Source organism: Aegilops tauschii, chromosome 5, assembly GCF_002575655.3.
Source record: "Aegilops tauschii subsp. strangulata cultivar AL8/78 chromosome 5, Aet v6.0, whole genome shotgun sequence".
Classification (NCBI taxonomy): Eukaryota; Viridiplantae; Streptophyta; class Magnoliopsida; order Poales; family Poaceae; genus Aegilops; species Aegilops tauschii.
In genome coordinates this window covers 513,266,666-513,275,170 of record NC_053039.3, presented here as the reverse complement: position 1 = coordinate 513,275,170, position 8,505 = coordinate 513,266,666, and positions in this window count along the sequence as shown.

The following is an 8,505-nucleotide window of genomic DNA, read 5'->3' as shown; positions in this document are numbered from 1 at the left end:
GTTTGCAATGTCTAGACTCGACTTCGGCCAAGGAGTGTGGAAGGGGGTTTCCTACAGGCAGTCGGCTCTGATACCAACTTGTGACGCCCCCGATTTGACCGTACACTAATCATGCACGCAAATGTGTACGATCACGATCAGGGACTCACGGGAAGATATCACAACACAACTCTACAACATAAATAAGTCATACAAGCATTATAATACAAGCCAGGGGCCTCGAGGGCTCGAATACAAGTGCTCGATCATAGACGAGTCAGCGGAAGCAACAATATCTGAGCACAGACATAAGTTAAACAAGTTCGCCTTAAGAAGGCTAGCTCAATAGTAGCAACGATCGAAAAGGCAGGGCCTCCTGCCTGGGACCTCCTAACTACTCCTGGTCGTCGTCAGCGGCCTGCACGTAGTAGTAGGCACCTCCAGTGCCGTGGGAGTCGTCGTCGACGGTGGCGTCTGGCTCCTGGACTCCAACATCTGGTTGCGACAACCAGATAGAAAGGAAAGGGGGAAAAAGAGGGAGAGAAGCAACCGTGAGTACTCATCCAAAGTACTCGCAAGCAAGGAGCTACACTACATATGCATGGGTATATGTGTAAAGGGGCATATCAGTGGTCTGAACTGCAGAATGCCAGAATAAAAGGGGGATAGCTAGTCCTGTCGAAGACTACGCTTCTGGCCATCTCCATCTTGCAGCAGGTAGAAGAGAGTAGATTGAAGTCCTCCAAGTAGCATCGCATAGCATAATCCTACCCGGCAATCCCCTCCTCGTCGCCCTGTTAGAGAGCGATCACCGGGTTGTATCTGGCACTTGGAAGGGTGTATTTTATTCAGTATCCAGTTCTAGTTGTCATAAGCTCAAGGTACAACTCCGGGTCGTCCTTTTACCGAGGGACACGGCTATTCGAATAGATAAACTTCCCTGCAGGGGTGCACCACATAACCCAACACGCTCGATCCCAATTGGCCGGACACACTTTCCTGGGTCATGCCCGGCCTCGTAAGATCAACGCGTCGCAGCCCCACCTAAGCACAACAGAGCGGTCAGCACGCCGGTCTAATCCTAAGCGCGCAGGGGTCTGGGCCCATCGCCCTATGCACACCTGCACGTTGCGAACGCGGCCGCGAGCAGACCTAGCAACCCACACGATCACGGCGGTTACGTCAAAGCGGTCCAACACGGCGCGCGCCACTCAGTCGCTGACGTCACGAAGGCTTCGGCTGATACCACGACGCCGGGATACCCATAACTACTCCCGCGTAGATGGTTAGTGCGTATAGACCAAATGGCCAGACTCAGATCAAATACCAAGATCTCGTTAAGCGTGTTAGGTATCCGCGAACGCCGACCAGGGCCAGGCCCACCTCTTACCTAGGCGGTCTCAACCTGCCCTGTCGCTCCGCCACAAAGATCCACTTGCGGGTACTCCTACGAGCCGACCCGACTTTAGTCATCACATGTGTCATGTATATAGTATATAAGTATATACCCGCGATCACCGCCCAGGTGATCACGGCCCGATAGTGTAGCACAGCAGACGGACAAGAATGTAGGGCCACTGATGGAAATCTAGCATCCTATACTAAGAATGTAGGATTGCAGGTAAAGGTATCAACAGTAGTAGCAAGGATAGGCTATGCATCAGAATAGGATATCGAAAAGCAGTAACATCCACACTACTCTAATGCAAGCAGTATAGAGAAGAGTAGGCGATATCTGGTGATCAAGGGGGGGGCTTGCCTGGTTGCTCTGGCAAGTAGGAGGGGTCGTCGACTCCGTAGTCGAACTGGGCAGCAGCAGTGTCGGTCTCGTAGTCTACCGGAGAGAAGAGGGGGAAGAAACAGTAAATACAATGCAAACACAAGCATGACGATGCGTGACATGACAGTGAGCGGTGCTAGGGGTGTCCTAACGCGACAGTAGGTGGTACCGGTGAAGGGGGGAACATCCGGGAAAGTATTCCCGATGTTTTGCGTTTTCGGACAGAAGGACCGGAGGGGGAAAGTTGCGAGTTCGATAGGTTAGGGAGGTGTGGTGGACGCACGGACTGCGTATCCGGATTCGTCTCGTCGTTCTGAGCAACTTTCATATAGAAAACATTTTCATCCGAGTTACGGTTTAAAAGATATGAATTTTCAAAGTTTATTTGAATTTCTGGAATTATTTAATTAACAGAAAAAGGGATATGACGTCAGCATGACGTATGAGTGACGTCAGCGGTCAACAGTCCGGGTTGACTGGTCAAACTGACAAGGGGGACCCACCTGTCATAGACAGTGGGTTAAAAGAGGATTAAACTAATTAGTTTTTAGTTAATTAACTACTGGGCCCACCTGTCAGTGAGAGATTAATTAAACTAATTATTTTTATTTATAAAACATTTTCTTTTTTAATTTTTGCGGCGGGGCCCGCATGTCAGTGACTGGGCCTGCCCAGTCAGCAGTTGACTGGGTCAACCCAGTCAACTGGGGCCCGTGGGGGCCACTGGCAGTGACCCAGGGGGTGGCCCCAGGTGTGCCACGTCGGCGGCCGGCGCCGGCGCAACTCCGGCGACCAAAACCGCGGCGGTCCCTCGCCGGAGTTGGCCGGAATTGCGCTACGGGGCTCGGGGAGGAACGGGGCTAGGCCCATTCGAAAGAACTCGCAGCGCCGCATCCAGGGGTGGCCGGGGCTTCGCCGGACTCGGCCGGAATCGGCGCCGGCGAGCGGCGGAGGCGGCGGCGCGCACGGGTGCCCGACGGAAACAGGGCTACGGCAGGCGGTCGAGCAAGCGGAGGGGCTGGGGAGCTTCTACGTGCGGTGGGGAGCGCTGTGAGCTTGAGCCCGTGACCATTTGGTCACCGGAGACCCGCCGGCGGCGAGCTCCGCGGCGCGGCGTTCGGGCGCGCGTGGGGGAAAAGCTAGGGAGCGTGGGCGAGCTAGCGGAGTGGGGGAGGAGGTAGAGGAGCTCACCGCGTGGCGCAAGAAAGGCCCGTGGGTGCTTAGGAGCAGCAGGTCGGCGCCGGGGAAGAAGGGGGTCGCCGGCGTCCGAGGTTGAAGGCGAGCTCGGGGAGGCCGTTGCGGTGGCTCCGAGCTTCGACGGAGAGGCGGAGGGGGTGTAGTCGAGGGCGGCGACGTCGTACGACACGGCGGGGTGGCGAGTGGGGCACGGTGGCCGCGAGAACGACGGGAACGGCGGCGAGCGCGTCGGGCGTGGGGAAGAGGGGGGCGGCGCGGATCCGGGGGAGGGAAGGGGGAGGCGCGGGGGCCGAGAGGGAGAGCGGGGGTGAGTGGGAGAGAGGCCCGAGGAGGCGGGGAGCTGGCGACCTTATCCCCTCCGGCGTCGGTGCCGGCGAGGGGGTCGGGCGGCAGCGCGCCCCTGTTCCGACCCGGTCGGGGGAACAGGGAGGAGGTGGGCTGGGCCGGGGGCGCGGCTGCGGCCCAGTTTGGGCCGGGGGGCAGTGGGGGGGAAGCGGGCCTTTTTCCCTTTTTTCTCTTTTTCTCTGCCTGGGTTCTGTTTTCTGTTTTCTCTTTATTTGCTTATTTCCTTTTCTGTTTTATTTCATTTAAAAGTATTTAGACATTTTATAAAAATGTGTTTTCTCCACCATAATTACCAGTGTATTATTTAGCACCCACAGAACATTTTTGTTTGAGTTTTTGAAAACTTTTATTTTTCACTTTAATTATATTTGAAGTTTGAACTAGGAGTTTGACAGGGGTGTGGTTCAAATGTGATCAAGCCCTGTTTAGCAACATGATTAGCTTAATCACAGGGGGTTACTGTAGCATGATTCTCAGGGTGTTACAACAGCAGCCGCAGCGGGGCTTATAAACCACTCCGAGCCCTTCTCAACTAGCGAGGTGGGACTAAACTTTTGGCCGCGACGCGGGCAGCACAGGGCCTTTGGTCCCAGTTGGTGCCACCAACCGGGACTAAAGGGGTGCATTGGTACCGGTTCGTGGGACCAACCGGGACCAATGCACCCCCTTTAGTCCCGGTTGGTGCCACCAACCGGGACTAAAGGCCGCCGCTTCCCGCCCTTTGCGCTGCTGAAAAGAGGGCTTTGGTCCCGGTTGGTGGCACCAACCGGGACTAATGCCTACCTTTAGTCCCGGTTGGTGCCACGTACCGGGACTAAAGGCTTTGCTATATAAGTTCACACTTAGAAAATTTTCAGAGTTACCTAGCAGTTGCCGCCCCGACGACGCCGACGCCGCCAGGCTGCTCCGACGCCGCCCGCCGCCCCGTCGTCGCCCGCCGCCCCCGCCGTCGCCGTCGCCGTCGCCCGTGCCCGTCGTCGCCGTCGACGTTGCCCGCGCCCTCGCCGTCAGCCGCGCCCCGGCCCGTCGTCGCCGTCGCCCTGCCCCGCCCTTCGCCGCCGACGCCTCTGCCCCTGCCCCGACCACGCCGCCGTCGCCTTTGCCCCTGCCCCAACGCGCCGCCGTCGCCTTGGTCAGGGCCGGCACTGCCCCCTAATTCCTCCATGTTTTTTCTGCACATTTATATGCTTAATTATATGTATATGTATGAGTATATGTATGTGTGTATATCTGTTTATATGTCCTTTTTAGGTCTTTTTTTGCATTTTCTCTGTGTATATGTATGTATATATGTTCTCTGTGTATATATATGTTCATGTATATATGCAAAAGATAGATTTTTAGAAAAGTTAGGATTTTTTCTATTCATAGATTTTTTTTCGTGATATTAATTATTGTAGAATATGCAAATGTTTGTATATTCATATGAACAATGCATTAGGCAAAACCTTTACTTTTTTCGAAATTTTCTATTTGAACATTTTTTTATGAATGAGAGGAAAAAGGAAAATAAGAAGAGGAAGAAAGGAGAAGAAGAGGAGAGGAAGAAGAGGAGAAATAAATAAGAAGAGGAAAAAAGAAGAAAAAGAAGAGGAGAAGAAGAAAGGAATAGAAGAGAAGAAGAAAAAATAGAAAAAATTCTATTTTTTCTTCTTCTCTCCTCTATTCCTTTCTTCTTCTCCTCTTTTTTTTCTTCTTTTTTTTCTTCGATCTTCTCCTCTATTCCTTTTTTTCTTCTCCTATTTTTGTTTCTTCTTCGTTTTCTTATGTTTTATCGGGTCTGTCGTCGTCGATATACCCCTCTCCCAATAACCTCAACACGAGGGGGGGTCGATATACCCCCTCCCCGATAATATTATTTTCCCATGTACGTTCATTGTCATTGTCGATATAACCCCCTCCCGATAACTTCAACACGTGGGGGGTGGTCGATATACCCCCTCCCCGATAACATTATTTTCCCATGTATGTATGTCGTCGTTGTCGATATATATAACTCCCTCCCAGATAACTTCGACATGATGGACGGTCGATATTTATACCCCCTCTCGACCGTGATAACTTATACCACGGGAGCACCCCCGGCCCTCTCGCTCGACCAAAACTCTCGATCACACCCAAACCGTAGAAAAAAACGATGTCGGTCTCCTACCCCCTCCCGCCGCGCCCCTACCCTTGAAGCGTTGCTGAGGCCACCCCAAACCCGGAATAAGCTAGGTCTACGTTTGCACTAACCACCTGCTGTCATGTTTGTGTAATAATTGCCATGTTGTAATATTTGCAGAAACAATGGAGCACGGACGAGACGAGCAAGCAGAAGAGGTGTTGGGGGACATAATCTTAGCCGGAGGTGATATCTTGTCGTATCTTAACGACAATGATGGTATGGACGAACAGGGTGAAGAAGCAGGCTACGGTGATCGAAGAGTGGAGGAGGAAAGACATGATTATGATGGCTCCGGTGACCCAATGCTGGTGCAAGAAGGAGCCCGTGGTGACGGCTCCGGTGACCGAACAGAGTCCGGCCAGGTAAATATATTAGTTAAGCCTGTGCTGACTAGCTAATTGATGCATTTATTGTTTTGGTATGTACACATATTAATTAACACTCGTCTTTCTTCTTTTTTCTAGCCCTCTGGATCGAGCACAACTGCGGTAAAGAGGCGAGGCCCGAAGAGAAAGTTGCGCTCGGATGAAAGGTTTGAGATCACAGCAATCGCGCGCGACGGCCAACCGATTGAACCCATCCGGACAAAGGATACATTTGCTGCTCAGTGCGGGGTTCTAGTTAGGGACAAGATCCCGATCAGCATCCACCAATGGTATAAGCCTAAGAAGGAAGACCCTGAGGTGTCTTATGTCAATGATATGCAGAAAGATGATCTTTGGACTGAGCTGAAGGCAAATTTCACCCTACCGCCAGAGGAGGATCCGGAGAAGCCAGTTAAAGAGCAATTAATCAAGTCTCATGCTCTTAAGAAGATGGCAGACCTATTCAGGAGGTGGAAGAATGAGCTGAAAACGTTTGTTGACAAAGAAGAGACACCAGAATTCATCGGCCGATATGATAAGATCAGAGATCACTGGCCCGCATTTGTGGCCCACAAGACATCGGAAAAGAGTAAGAAGATGTCAGCGACAAACAAGAAGAATGCTGCGAAGAAGAAGCTTCACCATCGCACGGGGTCAGGTGGCTACCTCAAAGCCCGGCCTAAGTGGGCCAAGGCTGAGAATGATCTGCTTGAAAAAGGGATCGAACCACAGACAATGAACTGGACAGACCGTTGCCGGACTTGGTTCTTCGGGGCTAGCGGAACCTTGGACCCTGTATCAGGGAGGTGCGTTTGGACGAACGAGCTTTTGAGAATACCAGTCAAGAAGATTCAGCAATATATCGATGCAGCGCAGGAAGGGACGTTCGTTCCAGACAGAGAGAACGACGAGCTCACAATGGCCCTCGGGAATCCTGAGCACCCTGGACGGACACAAGGCATGCCAGGCTCCGTTCCGTGGAAGGCTAGTTTTCCGGACGCAGGCGGTTACAAAAGCCAGGAGAGGAGGAAAAAAATGGAGCAGACCCAAATTCAGAAGCTGCACGAAAGGGTTCAAGCGCTAGAGGAACGAGACAGCAATCGACATGCCGAAACTACCCCCGAAGCTACCCCGCCATCTCAGCGGAGAAGCAGCGTGGCTTCCACCGAGCTGCTTCAGCTGGAGCATGTCTTGACGGCTCCTGCTAGCTACCCCGTGGATGCTATCACGGAGTCTCAACATTGCCACCTTATGGCGCAATGGCAGAACTTCAAAGTCAAGGCGGCTGTTGGCTCTGTTTTACCTCCTGAACCCGGCGCAACCTACCATTGCCGGCCGATTCCAGAAGGATATGCTAGGGTGATGGTGGATGAAATACGGAGGGATTTGAGGACCTCCAGCTTGACCACCCTACCGGTGAAGGGGAGACTCAGCTGGGTTTAGCTCTGAAGACTCCGTGCCTATGGCGGAAGGAGCTCATCAACCTTCCGAACTGGACGGCTCCGGCGAGTAAGGGCAGTCCGCCTCCTCCTCCGGCGAGTGATCAGGGCACTCAGCCTCCTTCTCCGGCGCGTGGCGGCACTCCGCCTCCTCCTCCGGCGAGTGATGAGGGCACTCAGCCTCCTTCTCCGGCGCGTGGCGGCACTCCGCCTCCTTCTCCGCCTGCGCCAGCGCGCCAGAGCAGCCAGCCTCCTCCTTCTCCGCCTCGTCAGCAAGGGCGGAAGAGACCCGCCGCCGCTGCGGCTGCTCCGGCGCGTCGTAGTCCTTCTCCTCCGCCTCGTAAGCAAGGAAAGAAGACAGCCGCATCCGCTCCGTCTGCTCTGCCGGCGTCTAGCAGTACAGCTGCCAGAGGCGGGAGGCAATACAGATTCGGTCCTTCTCTGAAGACTCCAGAGAAGTTACCATACGAGAGGACCGAGGAGGAAACCAGGAAGATCGTGCGAGCTGAAGTGACAAACTTCTTTGAAGGGGTGAAAGCAAAGAAACATCCACCTCCGGAGGAGAAGGTAGATCCGGTGAAAGCAAAGCGCACTCTGGCTGCCCTGACAAAACCACCAAAGTCTCCGCCGAGAGGCAACTATGAGCGCATTCTTGCAAAGACATATGCCGAAGCGGAGCGGTCGGGAAGTACTGTCAGTGATCAAAGGTTAAAAGAACGACGAGCTGGAAAAAAAATTGCCCAGCTTGGCGAACAAGCGAACCAATCGTGCCCCCCGCTCAAGGTGTCAAAAGACATCGTCGCTAATGATCCGAGGATGGTGCCCGGTTATAGCAATCTTGGAGATTACCTGCCCGACGATGTACATTATGAAATCATGGAGGTGGACGAACACAAATACCATTACGGGAAGCCTCTCGTCAAAGATGAAAGATCTCTAACAACGATGATGTGAAGATTACATGATTGGTACATGAAAACCTGCAGAGAGTCTGATGGGACGAGTACTTTGACGCTGAGAGTTAAACCGGAGCATGACCTCGTTGGAATTGAACTGCTGAATGTTCCATTTGAGGATTTCTTCCAGTTTTACAATCAAAAGGCCCTCGATAAAACAACGATCATTTGCTACTGTCTGTAAGTAGTACTACTTCTGTCATTAAGTCTCTCCATATAGGTCAGCTCTTTCATTGCATGTATTTATAATTATCCTCACTATATTATGCAGATTGAA